Consider the following 15,222-nt stretch of genomic DNA (forward strand, 5'->3'; position numbering starts at 1 on the left):
TGATAAATCCAAGACCTCTTGCTTGAATGGTGGTATCATTGTAGTCTGTCTTCCTCTTCTGGGCTTTTCAAGGTCATGGTGTCCTAGCCCTTGAAAGGACTCAACAAAGTGATGAACTCTGCATTTCAGGCCATATAAAAATCATGTTAGTGACTAAAAGTACAAGAAGCTTCTTACTAAGTAACTAATCCCAATTCAAGCACTTAGAAAATAGCTATAATGAAAATCACACCAGGAGAAGGACATCAGACGTCTGTTAGCAAAACAAAGCATAATGAAACCCTTTACTTTACTCTATTACAAGGACCCAAATCACAGGCTACTGAAGAGATTTTATAAAACACCACTTCTTTCTTCCTTCCTTTCTTTTTAAAAAATGTCTAACACATTGATGTAACTGCACAAAGGAAATGTCAAAAATAGAAAATGTGTCCTATAATTCAGTTCTTTTCAATATGCATCATTACTGTTTGAGCCTTGTTCCAATGATTATATATTTTTCAGTAGATATAAATCTTTTATGTTCTATTTCATTTTAATGGATCATATATTTTTCTTTTGGAAGCATAGTTTTCAAAATGATCATTTAAAAATAACTGCATGACTATACATGTTATTAATGAATCACCTTTTCTAAAACTATATCCCTTTGGTTGGGCATTTAAAAGTTTTTCAATGTTTTCTATTGTAATTACACATAACAATGTTTTTTTCAAGTGCAGAATCCATTTATTTGTTGAATCTTTTATAGAAACACAGTGAGCATCTCTTACTTGGGTCTCTATATTGGTCTTTTTATAAATAGGAGTAGGAAACTATTAACAGAGTTCATGAACAGTGGTATTACTATGGTTGGAATTCTTTTAGACCAAATGGCAAAGCTGGATTTAGTTGTATGATTTTTCTTTCAACAAGCATATCAGAACTGTTATATGCTCTTTAGTGCTTGAGCGCATTGATATTAAACAATACAGCAAACTAGGTCATTACTCTCTAATACTGAAGACCTCATTTTTCAAGATAAAGACGTACTTGGGAAAGAAATGTTGTTGGCTTCCACAGTTCACAAATATTCTACCTAAGGGGGAAAACACATTATGATGGCTTTACTTGACCAAAATATTATCATAAAAACAAAGAAAATATTAATTTATTGGAGCAAGAATTAATATTTAAAACAAAGACAGGTTTGGTCTTTTTCCTTGGAAAGTTGACATTTTAATGGAGGTGATGGACAAGTAAAGAGGCAATTAAAATGTAGTGAGCTGCTAGGCCAATCCTAATGAGACCTGCCTTTTCTGTGATCAAGAGTAATCTTTTAAATTATTATGATCATGGGAGGAAGGCTGTTAGGAAATGTGACAGACTCTGAAATGAGCAAAAATGATAAATGGATGTCCTTTCTGATAACACTTTTCCAGGTTATCTGTGTCTTTCACTGGCTTTGAGCTATTTTACAACTCTGTAAATTGTAGAAAACTGATAGTAATGCAAATGATTGTTGTCTATAAAAATGTAAATAAATTTTGTTTGTTGCCATACAATTGATTGTTGCCTTGTGGCTATTCACCACTTTTATATCTATTCATAAATTCATTTTAGCATTCCTGATGGCCTGTCTGTGTGTGTCTTCTCAGAATTCTTTGAACAAATTTTAACTTTTTACTGGTTCCTTCATTAATTAATGAGTTAAAATCTCAAGTGTTCATTTAATATTTGTATGGGTGTCATGATTTTAACTTTTTTTTTTTTTTCCCCCAAAGACATATCTTTTAACACTAGGGTACAATAGCTGCTTAGTAATTCTCTTATACAACCTTCAGTAAAGGCCACACTTGGCATTTCACAGGTTTTCTAACAAGACTGACTTTCATTGACATAATTTTGCAATTATCCAGCCTAATTCAAGTCCACAAAGATTTATTGATCGCTTGCTCCGTGCATGCGGATTGGAGATCAATAAGATCCACTTGGGTCCCATATAGTCCACATGGGTGCAATTACAACTCCAAGCCTGACTCTGCTGTGTGTTATGTTATGTGTAATAATAGAATCCTATGCAAAATGCCTTGGGAGACTGAAGAGGAAGCAATGAATTCCAATGAGATAGAATGTGCTGTGCTTTACCTAGAAGGCAGAATTTTATTTGACTTGAGTCTTATAGGATAAGTAAGGTGTTTACCAAAGCAAAGCAAAGGACACATTTTCTAAAAAGTCATTGAGATAGGCAAGGGTATCTCATGTGGAGAATAATCTCTCAGGTTGGTGGGTGTGGCTGGCATGGGGACACTATGGAGGGGGGGGTAAATGGAGAGATGTGAAATTTGGGACAAGACCAGTTTTGAAAGGCTTGAGTGTCAAGCTTTGGGATCAGGACTTAATTCTAGAACAGTTAAGACCTGTCACAGGTTTTTAGGCAGAGAGTGATGCCGTCAGATCTTAACAGAGGGGAGATGGTTGGAATTATCGTACCTTGAAATATTCCAGCTGCTAAACTGCTAGAAGAGATTTGTGATACAACCAGTGTAGATGGGTTATTTTCAGCTTGGAAGGGTGCCCTGGACAAAATGTCCTGATACCATTTTTCCTCATTTTAGTCTTTCACATGTATTCCTGGCAGTCTCCCCCATCATGGTAATCTTCTCAAAATTATTCTTGACCACACACACACAAAGGCTGACCTCACTCACTGTTAGACTTCTCGTCCTGTCAGAGAGTGTTGGAGGGATCACAGGAATTTTGGGAATCCAACTAAAGAGAAAGCGATTTTGAGATATATTTGGTTATGGGTTAATATTTTGTACCGTTTGCGGTCACTTCCATGCAGAGGTAAGTTATTGCTAGTCATACTAGTATAGAAAAGTTTTCCAGGAATATTTTTATCCCACTGTGCTGACTCACCTTGCATAGGACGTGAAAGCCCAGGACCAGAAAATCTGTGGTCATGTAACCACATCCTGTGGCTGTGGGCACTATAAGTGGTGAGAGAAGAAAGGCTTATGAGATGTCCAGACCCAGATGCCAGTATCTGGAAAATTATTATTGAAGGTGTGCCAGATAAATAATAAAATGTTTTTGTGAGTATTTTCTGCTTTTTGGGATATTTGTGATTTTTTTATTCTGGTATTATATTAATAATTTTTTGTTGTTTTTCTTAAAGAGAGATCCCCCAATTACGTAAGCTTCATGTGCTATAAAACCTGGATCTACCTTCGGGTGTGTGACAATAGATTTATTATAATAAAGTTATATATTAGAATAAAAATAATAAAAATGCAACAAAAAGGTTTGGAGGTGATGTCCTCATCACCATTGTCTTCTGACTCCTACCCCCACCATTGCACTAAAGATCTTGCCAAGTTTACCAATCACCTAATTACTGTAATCTGGTGGGTAATTTTCTCATTTAATTTAATATCTTTTTTTTTTTTTTAAGATAGGTGGGGGGAGGGGAAGAGGGAGAGAGAAAGAGAGGATCTGAAGCAGGCGCCACACCCAGTGCGGAGCCTGATGATGCGGGGCTTGAGATCTCACGACCCTGAGATCATGACCTGAGCTGAAATCAAGAGTTGGATGCTTAACTGACTGAGCCACCTAGGCGCCCCACATTTAATTTTAGAGCAATTCCAGAAAACAATCTGAAAATATATGTAAAGAATGCAGGAAATAGAGATATTGTTGAAAGTGTAAATTTTTGTTCATCCCACCCCACTCTCAAATCTAAAGTCTTTATTCCCTACATCTAGTCACTTTTAGTAGTTTGCAAGTTCTTCAGTATCTCTTTTTTTAATGGATCTATATCTGTGTGTTTCTATGTGTGCGTGTGTGTTTAAATGTGTGCCTTATTTCTATATAGACAACTAACTAAAAAAATTTTCTGTTACTGAAGTATAGTTGATATACAATGTTATATTAGGTTCTAGACTAATTTTTTTACATTTTTTATTATGTTAGTCACCATACAGTGCACCATTAGTTTTATCAACAACTATATGCCAGTACATTTTTAATATTCTGCAACTTGCTGTCTTTTTATTTAAAAAAATCAGAGATTTTCCATATAGGTACAAACAGATACACTTCCTTCCTTTTAATATTATTAAAATTGCATAGGATGGGGATACCGTGGAGTTATTAACCACTACTTTATTCAGAGACACTTAGATATTGGCTAATTATTTGCTAGTGCCAATAATGTTGCATGTGAGCACGTTGAATATATAACATTATGTGCATTTCTATAGGACAAACTGACAGAAGCAGAACTGCTCTTGAGATTAGAAAATAAGGGGTAATAATGGGTGGGACGAATAAAGAGAAATGAGAAGTTGAGAAGACAGAGTTAACTGGGGATTCATCAAAACCAAGAGGAAATTTAGAGTGAAATACAGGCTCTGTTTTCAAATAGGTTTGGAGGATAATGAGGAGGGATTTGGGAATGCAGTGGGATTTGTTCTGAATATTCTTTACTAGTTTGTCTCATGGACTCAAAAGACGGTTTTCAAACAAGATCTGTGTGGGATATTATGTACCAGGACTTGGAGGCTATGCTGACAATTCATGGGAGGTTTTACATAGTAATGGGGGCCTTGGGGACAGTGGCACTTGGCAGAATATGACTTTCCTGGGAGGGAGCACATGCAGCTGGAGCCCTCCCTGGGACTGTAGAGCATTGGCTTAGGGTGACATCACTGGAACCAGAGAAGGCAAAACATCAGACGCTGCTAGGTAGCTGGGAGGAGTTGTAAGCCACTTCTAGTGGTGTTTTAAAAATAATTGCAAAGAAATGACTGAGTAAGGAAGAGCCTCAACAACACACGTTGCCTGAATCAGTGAGGTTTAAGGATAAGGTGAGCAGCAACATCTTGAGTGCCCACAAAGTGATAGTTCTCAAACCTTGATTGTACATTAGGATGGCTTAGACAGTTTTTTTTTTTTTTTTTTAAATCCTGACTCTGGGGCGCCTGGAGGGCTCAGTCATTAAGCGTCTGCCTTCGGCTCAGGTTATGATCCCAGGGTCCTGGGATCGAGCCCCATGTTGGGCTCCCTGCTCCACGGGAAGCCTGCTTCTCCCTCTGCCTCTCCCCCTGCTTGTGTTCCCTCTCTCGCTGTCTCTCTCTCTGTCAAAAAATAAATTAAAAAAAAAAAAATCCTGGTTCTCTGGCCTGTGCCCAGCCCGATTAAATCATAATCTCTGAGACTGGATTCTGGCATCAGTATTTTTGAAGCTTCCTAGGTGATTCTAATGTCTTAAAGACTAATGGAATTAAAAATCACTAACAATGAGTATTCATCAGTCACAAGGAATTATAGAAAATGGACTTGATCAGTAAGGCTCAGATCTGGAATATGCCCTCAAGTTATGTAGCATTTAGGAAAGATGCTTTCCCTATTTTATCCCCTTACAACTTGTCCACTCTCTGATCTTAGAGGCTTTTACTTACTATTAGCAAATAAGTGTATCTGTGGGTACTAAATCTATGGTACATGTTTACGGATTTCAACTCATGGCAGATGGAATAACTAGCTCCTATGAGCAGATACTTGTCAGATGTGCTTTTCCTTGGGTTTATTTTTTTGGACTTGACATTTCCTTGCAGTGTCGTGGAGATGAAATCATTAGCGGTTCACACAGCTCTCGGTGTAATTTATCATCCGAGGTGGGGAACTGCCTTGTATTCACCTGCAATTATTTCTTGTAATTAGAGCTGCCCTCACATGTAATAATGCTCTCCCCATGAGATCCCAGAGAATACATTTAAGGGTAAGGATCATTTAATTCTTCTCCAGTGAACTGATCCCTCACCCAGGTGTTTCAATTCGTATTGAAAAAGTGCGATGTGGGGTCAGTCCCTAGGTGAGTTTATGTTGTTCTGTCATTTTGCCATGAAATATTTCTCTAAAATTTTCCCCTTAGTTTAAGAAACATAGAATAAGAATAAGAATTAGAAATTCTTAGCCAGTGGGCTAAGAATAAGAATAAGAATATACAGGGGTTTGTCTTAGGTTGAGTTCTTTGGGAAGCAGACTCAGACAGTTTAGTAAGCAGAATGCTTAATAACGAGAGACCTTGGGACCAATGCTTGTTGAAGGGAGGGACAGTTAGGAGTTGAGGAATTTGAGCTGCAGTCCAGGCCCAACATCACTCTTGCCTGAGCCCGGGGGTGGAGGTGGTGCTTTGGGGCTCAAATGACCATTCAGAATTGTCCCAGGTTGGACCTGGAGGGTCAGGACTTTAAGCTCCTGCATCTTTATGGGCCACCCCAGGAAGGGACAGGACCTTGGGTGAGGCAGCTCTGCACCTGAAGCTGACAACACCCAAGCAGCTGGAGCAATGAGCCTTCCCTTGCAGGGTGGTCTGGGCAGCACATCCCAGGGTCCCTCACAAGGGTGAAAGAAATCTGTTCCTGCATTTACAAAGCCCAAGGCCTGGTGAGCTAGAAAAGGAAATTATTATATCTTCAAATATATTCCATGGGTCAGTGCTATGACTGAGGAGTAGACAGGCTGCTAAGGATGCATGATGTATGAGTATGCACACACAGGAAAGAAGCCAGAGGGAGGCGAGAGTGTCAAGTCATGCTATAGTCTTCGGCGGGCAAAGTTACCATAATCAAGTCATGAAGTCAGTTGCTGACTCTGAGGGATCGGGAGCAGTTATAATGGGGAAGACAGCAGAAACTCCGACTGTGTCCGATAACTATTTGGTGTTCATCAAAACTACATGATTGGTTAACTTTATTTTTTTATTTTTAAAAGTTTTTTAGATTTATTTATTTATTTGACAGAGAGAGACACAGCGAGAGAGGGAACACAAGCAGGGGGAGTGGGAGAGGGAGAAGCAGGCTTCCGACTGAGCAGGGAGCCCGATGTGGGGCTTGATCCCAGGACCCTGGGATCATGACCTGAGCCGAAGGCAGACACTTAAAGACTGAGCCACCCAGGCTCCCCATGACTGGTTAACTTTAAACAGAACAAGACAAAAGCCAAATACTTCTTTTAAGTGAACGTGCGTCTTGCTAGACAGGCAGAGGCAAACTTGGCATGATTTTTCTTTTCTTTCACAAACAACAGCATCTTATGCAATACACAAACTGTGATTAGGCAAAAAGTAATAAATACCCAAGCCCCACAAAACTCCCCTTCCTTACCTTCAACACCATTGATCTGAGCACAACTGCCATGGAGAATTTGCAGCCCATTGGCTGTGTCTGTCCATATAAAAGCCTGAGTCCTTTTCCTGCTGACACATGTTCCATTTTTCCCCTTCCTTTGGTAAAGAGGAGGGGTAGATGAGAAAACTGACCATGGAGCAGCTGCTGATTTATACTTCTTTTCTGGACCAGGGAATTCATATTGATTAGTTGGATGAATGAGTCTGTCCCTTTGTTTCAAATGATTAGAGTGAGTGTCTGCCCTTGGAATATATCACAGCTCCGCTGTGACATAAGAAATAAGATCCACTGTGTTTTTGTAAATCTCAATGCCTTTCCCATACTTATGAAATATACCCGTCAATGATACTTAACCTGGTTATGGAGAAACAGGTCTTCAGAGAGTTCTGAAGAATGTATGTGCCTAGCAGGGACATCAAAATATGTCAGATGCTTTCTTCAGGTCCTTTCACGTTGCTTCATGTATTTACCCTGAATTTGTCATCAAAGTGGTTGATGACATATTTGTTACTCATCTGAATTCAGTTTTCCTGTTAGTATTCTGCTGTGGGATTTCATAATTGATCAGTGCTTCTACAAATAACTTTTGGCTGAGTTTCTTTTTTACAAGACTCACTTGCTTATGGGGATGGGGGAACCGCTACCATAGGGCACTTCTGTATTTTAATGGGACATTTGTCTTTAACATTTATAATTAACATGTTTACAAATACGTATTTAACATTTTGTGTTTTCCAGGAATTGTCTAGGTGAGGAGACTGTTGATGTGAGGATATGCTTTTTATATTGGTCTTTCTGCTGGCTCCACATTGATTTTTGAGGGAAAAGATAGACTTTTTGGGCACCTGGGTGGTTCAGTCGTTAAGCGGCTGCCTTCGGCTCAGGTCATGATCCCAGAGCCCTGGGATCGAGTCCCACATCAGGCTCCCTGCTCGGTGGGAAGCCTGCTTCTCCTTCTCCCACTCCCCCTGCTTGTGTTCCTGCTCTCGCTGTCTCTGTCAAATAAATAAATAAAATCTTAAAAAAAAAAAAAAAGATAGACTTTCTAACCAAATGTGCTTCATTCCTAAATTGTTAGAAATGGATTTATTTTGTGGAGCTCAAGTTTGTTTCCTTGAGTTCTTTCCTTGGCACATCCTGGTTTTTCTCTCTATGAGACCTCAACACAATATTCATCCTTCTCAACCTGGCAATCCTTCAGATATTGAAGACAGTTCTAAGGTTTTCCATTCATTTTCTCTTCTCCTAATAGACTGTATCTAGTTTCTTCAACCATTCAAAAATTAATTCAGTAATTAATAGTTTCTGATGCTTAGGTCTACCTATTAATATCCCTCCAGGTGGTCAAGGTCCAGAGGAAGTGCCTGGAGCCCGCCCTGCTCCACCAGCTGGAAGTTATCTCTCCCTTGTCTGTGTTCCAATAGATTATGTGCTTCAGTTGTAGCATTGATCCTGTGCTACCCAGGTGATTTATGAGTTTCTTATCTCCCCTTCCAGCAGTGCTCTGAGCCCCTTGGTCTCCAGTGACCCAGAGACAGTTCTAATCAATTGGGCATCCCTATCTCAAAAAAAGTTCATACACGGGCAGGATGAGAGAATGAGGGATGTGGTGAAGGGTGAGCAAAGAGTAGTTGATAAGAAAAGTTTGGAAAGGGACTGCTGTCATCTTTTTTTTTGCAAATGCTCTCTGGGAGTCAGTGTCTCTCATACAGAATTGGCCCTGAGTGAAAAATACGTACTCCAGACATGATAACTTCTGGTTGCAATTCAACTTCAAGTAATACTCTTCGCCGTACTCAAGACTTGAGCTTTAAGTTATATTCTTGGTGGGGCGCCTGGGTGGCTCAGTTGGTTGAGCGACTGCCTTCGGCTCAGGTCATGATCCTGGAGTCCCAGGATTGAGTCCTGCATCGGGCTCCCTGCTCGGCGGGGAGTCTGCTTCTCCCGCTGACCCTCCCCCCTCTCATGCTCTCTCTATCTCATTCTCTCTCAAATAAATGAATAAAATCTTTAAAAAAAAAAAAGTTATATTCTTGGCAACTCTTCTGGATGTATATGCAATATCACTAAATCTCCACAAATGCTCCCAACTCAGACATAAATAATCATGTCAATGCTTCATAATCATACCTATCAAATGCGTTTTTATAAACTCAATTCAGAGAGCACCCTGTGCCATAACCCGCCTTTCTCCCACCCAGTGAGTAGATACTGAATCATTTTACCATTACTGCAAGTACAGAGGACCATTTATAAAGATTTCACTCCTCTTACTCTTAATTTTTGGCACGCAGCTGTATTTTAGCCTTGCTTTTCTATGTTTATAGTGTCTTTAACTTTTGATTCAGGGCAAGGTTCATGGTATGAAGCATGCATTTTGGTTTTCAAATATGTGGCATATTCTTTTAAAATAACCATGACATTGTAAATCTGTAGATCTCTTCAGATGCCATCTGATGAATTTCTCAAAAGGGGCGATTGCCAGGCTCCTCATCCTCTGCTGTTCTTGGCAGCTTCACGCTATAACGTCCCTGCTAGATCATTCTCCATTCCCTTATCTGCTGTATCATATTCAGTCAATAATTGGCAACTGTGATTAGTGGGAAGCCAAAACTAGTGCTGAGTATCCAGTGGGTAAAATAAAACATAAACTGGATTGAGAGCAGGTGAAGCAGTGAGCAAAGCACAGATGAGCGTGACTTGCTGCGCACTAAAAATCAAAGATACGAGGACAGTTGAAGTGAGAATTTAGGGAGCTATTTCTTTTCTCTGGCAGTGTCCCTGTAGAACTTCTGAAAAAAGGAGGTTGTGCCCAGAGCATGTCCCACGCACAGTGCCTGGAAGTCCCCAGTGGGCTTCCTATGTGTCCAGATTCTCCAAGGCTGTTCCTGCCCCAGTTGTAACAATTGACTCTCAGACTCTTTTTGCAGACTTAGTACTCCCTCCCCACAGCCTGTCTGGGTTCTTAAAACCAGGAGACTCCTGTAGCCTGTCCTGCAGATGACAGTAATTCTTATCTACCTCTTTCTTCAGATAGCTCCTAGATGGTACCAGCTAAATGATGGTGTTGCCAGACTGACCATTACCCTCTGCTGTGGTTTATTTGGCTTTAATGTTTTTCCAGGTCATGAAGGGGCTCTGATACGGTCTCGGCAGTATGGGTCCAGTGCGGTCCCAGGTATCCTGGTTGATGGCAGGGACAAGTTCTGGAGTTGGGGCCACCTGGTGTTTCCTTACCTTTCGGAGGCTACAGTGCGTGTTGGCCCACTCAGAAGTGAGCTGTCTCAGGCATGTGGTGTGTGTGCCTGAGTATTTTGAAGAGAAGCCACAAGGAGCTCTGGTTTTGCACCACCATATGATATGAATTGGTGAAATAAATCCAAACAGAAATTAAACTCTAAGGGTAGGGATAGCCTATCCTAAAGCCAGACCTATCCTAAAAGCATCTGGAGGAGTATGAGTCATGATCCTTGGCAATAACTGTGCTTATAACCTATAAGGGAGATAAGGCATGAGTGAGAAAAGCAATAGCAATATATTAGAACAGTGCAACAGGAAGGTACTAAGCAGGGAGAGATATGTTGAAGAGTTATGAGCCATCTTTACCAGTCTGATTTAACCCTGATTTATGAAAAACTGGTTATGTGTAGGAGTGAACTTTTGCAATCTGGCTGATGAATGACTGAGCTTTGTGATGTTGTAAATGTGAGCTTTCAAAGAACCGGATCATTAATTGATTGCTTTAATATGAAATACATTTCCTATGGAAACAGATGCTAAAAATGGTGGTTGGGCCTCCAAAAGCCAATTTAACTCAAAATAGAACTGAACTAGAGAGATGTTGTATTATAGGTTTCCATTCTATGTTCAAGGATGAAGGATTCCATATTCCAGGTCACCTAGCTGCAGTCTTTTCTAGACACACATCTCTGCTTCATTAGCACCCAGCTTGGGGTTTACTTTCTTACTTCCCAACCCTGAAACAGTATACTTTTCTTCCCTCTTCCCTCCTACACCTAGGCCATGAGAGGGTGTCTTCCTTCCCCTGCCTTTTTCCAATATGTGGGCAGTGCCAGTGGAATCCCCCTCCACTGCCTACCCCAGCCTATCAAACACACATTCCTTGTTTCTGGAGGGAGTGATTAAATGATCACTGGTGGAAACACTGGAAGAGGTTCTTTTGGTTATAAAAGAGTTGGGAAGTATATTTCAGAGAGAAGGTTGTGGGGGTGATAGGGAGGGTTGGGGTTAGCTTAATGGTAAGACAGGATTGGTTGGATTGAGAGCAAGCTGAAAAGTAAGGCTGTACATAATGATCACATGTCTCAATGACAAATAGTTATAAGCTGTGGCTGCCTATGTTTTACTATCCAAATGTCTCCAAAAAGTTGGAAAATTCTGTTGATCTATACGTGTCTTCCATTCTTTTAAATGGCTTAAAGCAGTCAGTATGTTATTTTCTCTCCCAGTGGTGTGGGTTGATTGGGTTCAACTGGGCAGTTCTGTAGTTCAGCCTTGTTGTGGTCACATGGCAGCTGAGGCTGGATTCACTGCAGGGTTGACTGAGATGCTAGGACAACTAGGTTTCTCCCCACCTCATATAGTATGACAGCTTTTCCTCTCCCTGGAACATCTGTATCAAGTTTCTTCATGTGATGTCCCAGCAGAACGTTTGACTTCTTATATGATGACTTGGGTTTCCTGAGAGCACCAGGGAAAGCTGTAAGAACTTTTTAAGGCTTTGGGTAGCTTCTGTTGCTGTAGCTTCAAGTTCACTGAGCTTTTCTTTCCCCAGTGTCTAATCTGCTGTAGAATCCATTGAGTGAAATATTCATTTCAGATCTTGCATTGTTCATCTATAAAATTCCCACTTGGTTCTTGTTTATATCCCAATTTCTTTTTTCATTATTTTTATGTTTTTCTTTAAATCCTCAATCCTATCAAAGATAATTTAAAAATGTGTTTTAATGCCCTCTGTCATTTTGGTCATTTCTCATGTGTTTCTATTGATTCCCCCGTGTGGATCACATTTTCCTATTTTCTTGTCTAGTAATTTTTGTTGGCTGTAGGACATTGAAAGATTTTACATTTTTTATTGCTTTTTTTTTTTTTCCCTCAAAAACTTGGATTTTGTTAGGGGTGGGCAGTTCAGCTACTAAAGGGTAAATTTTTATCTTTTTGCGAATTGCTTTTAATCTCTTCCATCATGAATCTAAAGTAGGATTACCAACTGTCCTGAGTCGTCTGGGAGTGAGGGATTTTCAGAGATGTAGGACTTTAAGTGCTAAAGATGGGAAAATTGTGGGCAAACCAGAGCATGTTGGTTATCCTCACGCTTTAGAATAGACCTTAGCAGACTTCTGAAAAAATTGTGGAAAGTAAAATTTTTGAGACCAGGTAGACTGAAAAACGCCTGTATTCTACCTTTAAAATTAACTCAAAGCAAGTTGGGCATAAAAATAAGTTGGAATTTATTTTATCTGATAATTTTAAAGGCATTGTTTTATTGCTTTTAACTTCCAGTGTTGTTATTAACAAGCTGGAATCTATTTGAATCCTTGAAACTTTGTATGTGACTGGTGTTATTTTGGGGAAGGGTGCATCTTTGGTTTTGTTTTTCCTGTCTGAGAACCTGTAGATTTTTTTTTTTTTTCTCCTCCCTGTGTTCTGAAATTTTGCAATGAATATGCCTTGGTCTGAGCCTTTGTTCTCATGTCATGCACTCTTAATTTGACAGCACGTGTCCTTCAGTTCTAGGACATTCTCTTGTGTTTATATATGAACAAGTACCTTTTCTCTGGTTTCTCTCTCTCTCTCTCTCTTTCTCTTTCTGGCACTCCTGTTTACATGTTAGGCATCCTGGATGCCGCCTCTGATTTTCTAACTATTTTTTTCAATATTTCCCTGCTGTTCTCATTTCTGGAAGATGGCCTCAACTCAGTTTCAAACTTTTCTATTGAGTTTTCCACTCAATAGAAAACTCAACTTTTCTATCACATTTTTAATTTGTGTAAGCTTTTTTGTGGCGGGGAGGCTTCCACATGTGAATATTTCCTTTTTCCTACCATCCTTATTTCCTGGCTATATTGTTTTCTCTGGGCGCTCTCAGGAGAATGATAGTTTTGATTGTAAGTCATCCTCTTCCTGTGTAAGCCTCTCATTCTTCTCAGAGAATGTAAAGTGTCAGGCTTTCTGTGAATGTGTGGTGAGAATCTGGGCATCTGTCTCTTCCTTCAACAGAGTTTCAAATCATATTCCTACCTTCAGCCCCATACTTTCATGCTCCTGTCCTGGCAGTTTGGGGAGTTGGGTTATAAATGCTCTTTGTATCCATTTTCCCCAATGCTGAGCTTTCTCACATTGGCTGTTTCTCAGCTTCCAAAATATGGTTGTTCTTTTTTCCTTTGTTCTTATGTTTCAATGTCTAAAAATATCTTTACTCTCACTTTAATGGAATTTGGGAAGGGATCCAAGTCTTTCTGTGAGCTCAATCTATAATTTTTATCCTGCTTGTTTCAGTTTAACATTGTAATCTACATTTTTTTTTTCTATGAACCAAAATATTTACAACAGTGTTTAGTGGATGCATCTTAGATATTTTATTTAAACATCCTCTAGGCTTACTCTGGATGAAAAAATGATTTCCAAGGGTTTTTTAAATTTTTCAAAATTTCCATAGAAATCTGAAAATAGTAATAATTATTTTTAATTTCTCAGAATTCAAATATATAACAACCTAAAATTATGAATCAGTATTTAATTGGAAATGGAGAATATTATTACTGAGAAACAATATAATTGTAGTAGTCATGAAGTGAAATTAATGCCAAAATAAATACCAGATTAAATTTTTAATGCTAACAGTTATTCTTGGATTGCAAGTATTGGTGCATTTTGTAAATTTTGTTTCTTGCTAAGAGCCTAAGCTCATTGCATGTTTTCTTGTGTTAAGTTCTTGGATAAGGGTAAGTGGTTTTAATTGTGCAAATTAAACTAATCAGTCATCAGGAAGTGTAAGAAAAGCTTAGATGTATTTTCTGATTTGTTCTTTCCCACTGTGGACACTGCCAGTAACATATTCATTTGGAGAGAACCATAGCAATGTTATTTCTTAGTGATGAAAATCAAAGAGGCTGGAGACAGAGTTGAAAGCTAGAGCAGGATGCATTTTTAGATGGCCAGACTGCTGAGTAAAATAGCTTATTGCTTTTTAAATTGCCTTATATTTTTTCCAAATTCTTAAACAGGCTCTAGAGAACAATTTGTCCTATGTCTTTCAAAGCTAGCTACTCTAAGAAATGCTGATTTAGTTTTTTAGTAGAAGTTGCACCAGTTGGGGAAGATGGTGTAAGATTTTGGTCTTATTTTTGGTGTGTGCTGGGCCTCTGGTTTGTTAAATGTAATGCCAAGAAACTCTGAACAGGTGTAGGAAAAACAATTTAGAGTTGATCATTCTTTTCTTGTGTCTCTCTGGGTGCAATTCATTTGGTTCTTTTCTGGATGCTTCTCCACATTTTTAGTGTTGTCATTTATTCTTTTTGTTTTATTTGAGTCAGTTTCTCAATCCAGTCCAATCTAGTCCAGTCCAATTCAGTTAAGTAAACATCCATGGTGTCAACCTCACCTCCAGTTTCCTTCCCAAAGAAAATCACATGGGAGCTCATGTACATATGGACCCCAGATATTCAAACTTACTTTAATTTGTGCTTCTTTTCTCCTCTTCTGTTAGGCCAAGGGACTTTACCACCTGTTTACCCATAGGACACCCATTCTTCCCCTTGTGCTATGAGGTGTCCTTGTTCATACATACAGCCTCTCCCACTCAACTGGACCCTTCCCACTGGTTTCTAAATGTGCCCGGGTTTTAAAACAAGAATGGAGCATTCCTCCTCAACTCTACTCTTTTCTAGAGTTTTGCCCCGTTTTAATCCACTCATCTCGAATGAGTAGCTTGAATTCAGGGTTTTCATTTCCTCTGGAACCACTGAGTCCTCAAGCCAGTCCCACATGTCTTCTATGCTCATCACACCACCAGAGCACTTCTGCT

The 15,222-nt window shown here is 39.4% G+C and overlaps 2 long non-coding RNA genes across 2 annotated transcripts in view; one reads left to right on the forward strand and one right to left on the reverse strand.

Moving 5' to 3' along the window:
* The window catches only part of LOC118023549, a 73,422-nt gene that overhangs the window by 41,856 nt on the left and 16,344 nt on the right, over window positions 1-15,222 (forward strand). The window lies entirely within an intron of this gene.
* On the reverse strand, window positions 97-7,185 carry LOC118023548. Its single transcript, XR_004682839.1, has 4 exons — window positions 7,152-7,185; window positions 2,902-2,972; window positions 1,033-1,078; window positions 97-118 (listed from the first exon to the last, which is right to left on the reverse strand). It is a non-coding gene; the product is annotated as an uncharacterized LOC118023548 (long non-coding RNA).

The sequence above is a fragment of the Mirounga leonina genome, unplaced genomic scaffold (assembly GCF_011800145.1).
Source record: "Mirounga leonina isolate KUSES-001 unplaced genomic scaffold, KU_Mleo_1.0 Mir_180, whole genome shotgun sequence".
In the NCBI taxonomy this organism is placed as follows: domain Eukaryota; kingdom Metazoa; phylum Chordata; class Mammalia; order Carnivora; family Phocidae; genus Mirounga; species Mirounga leonina.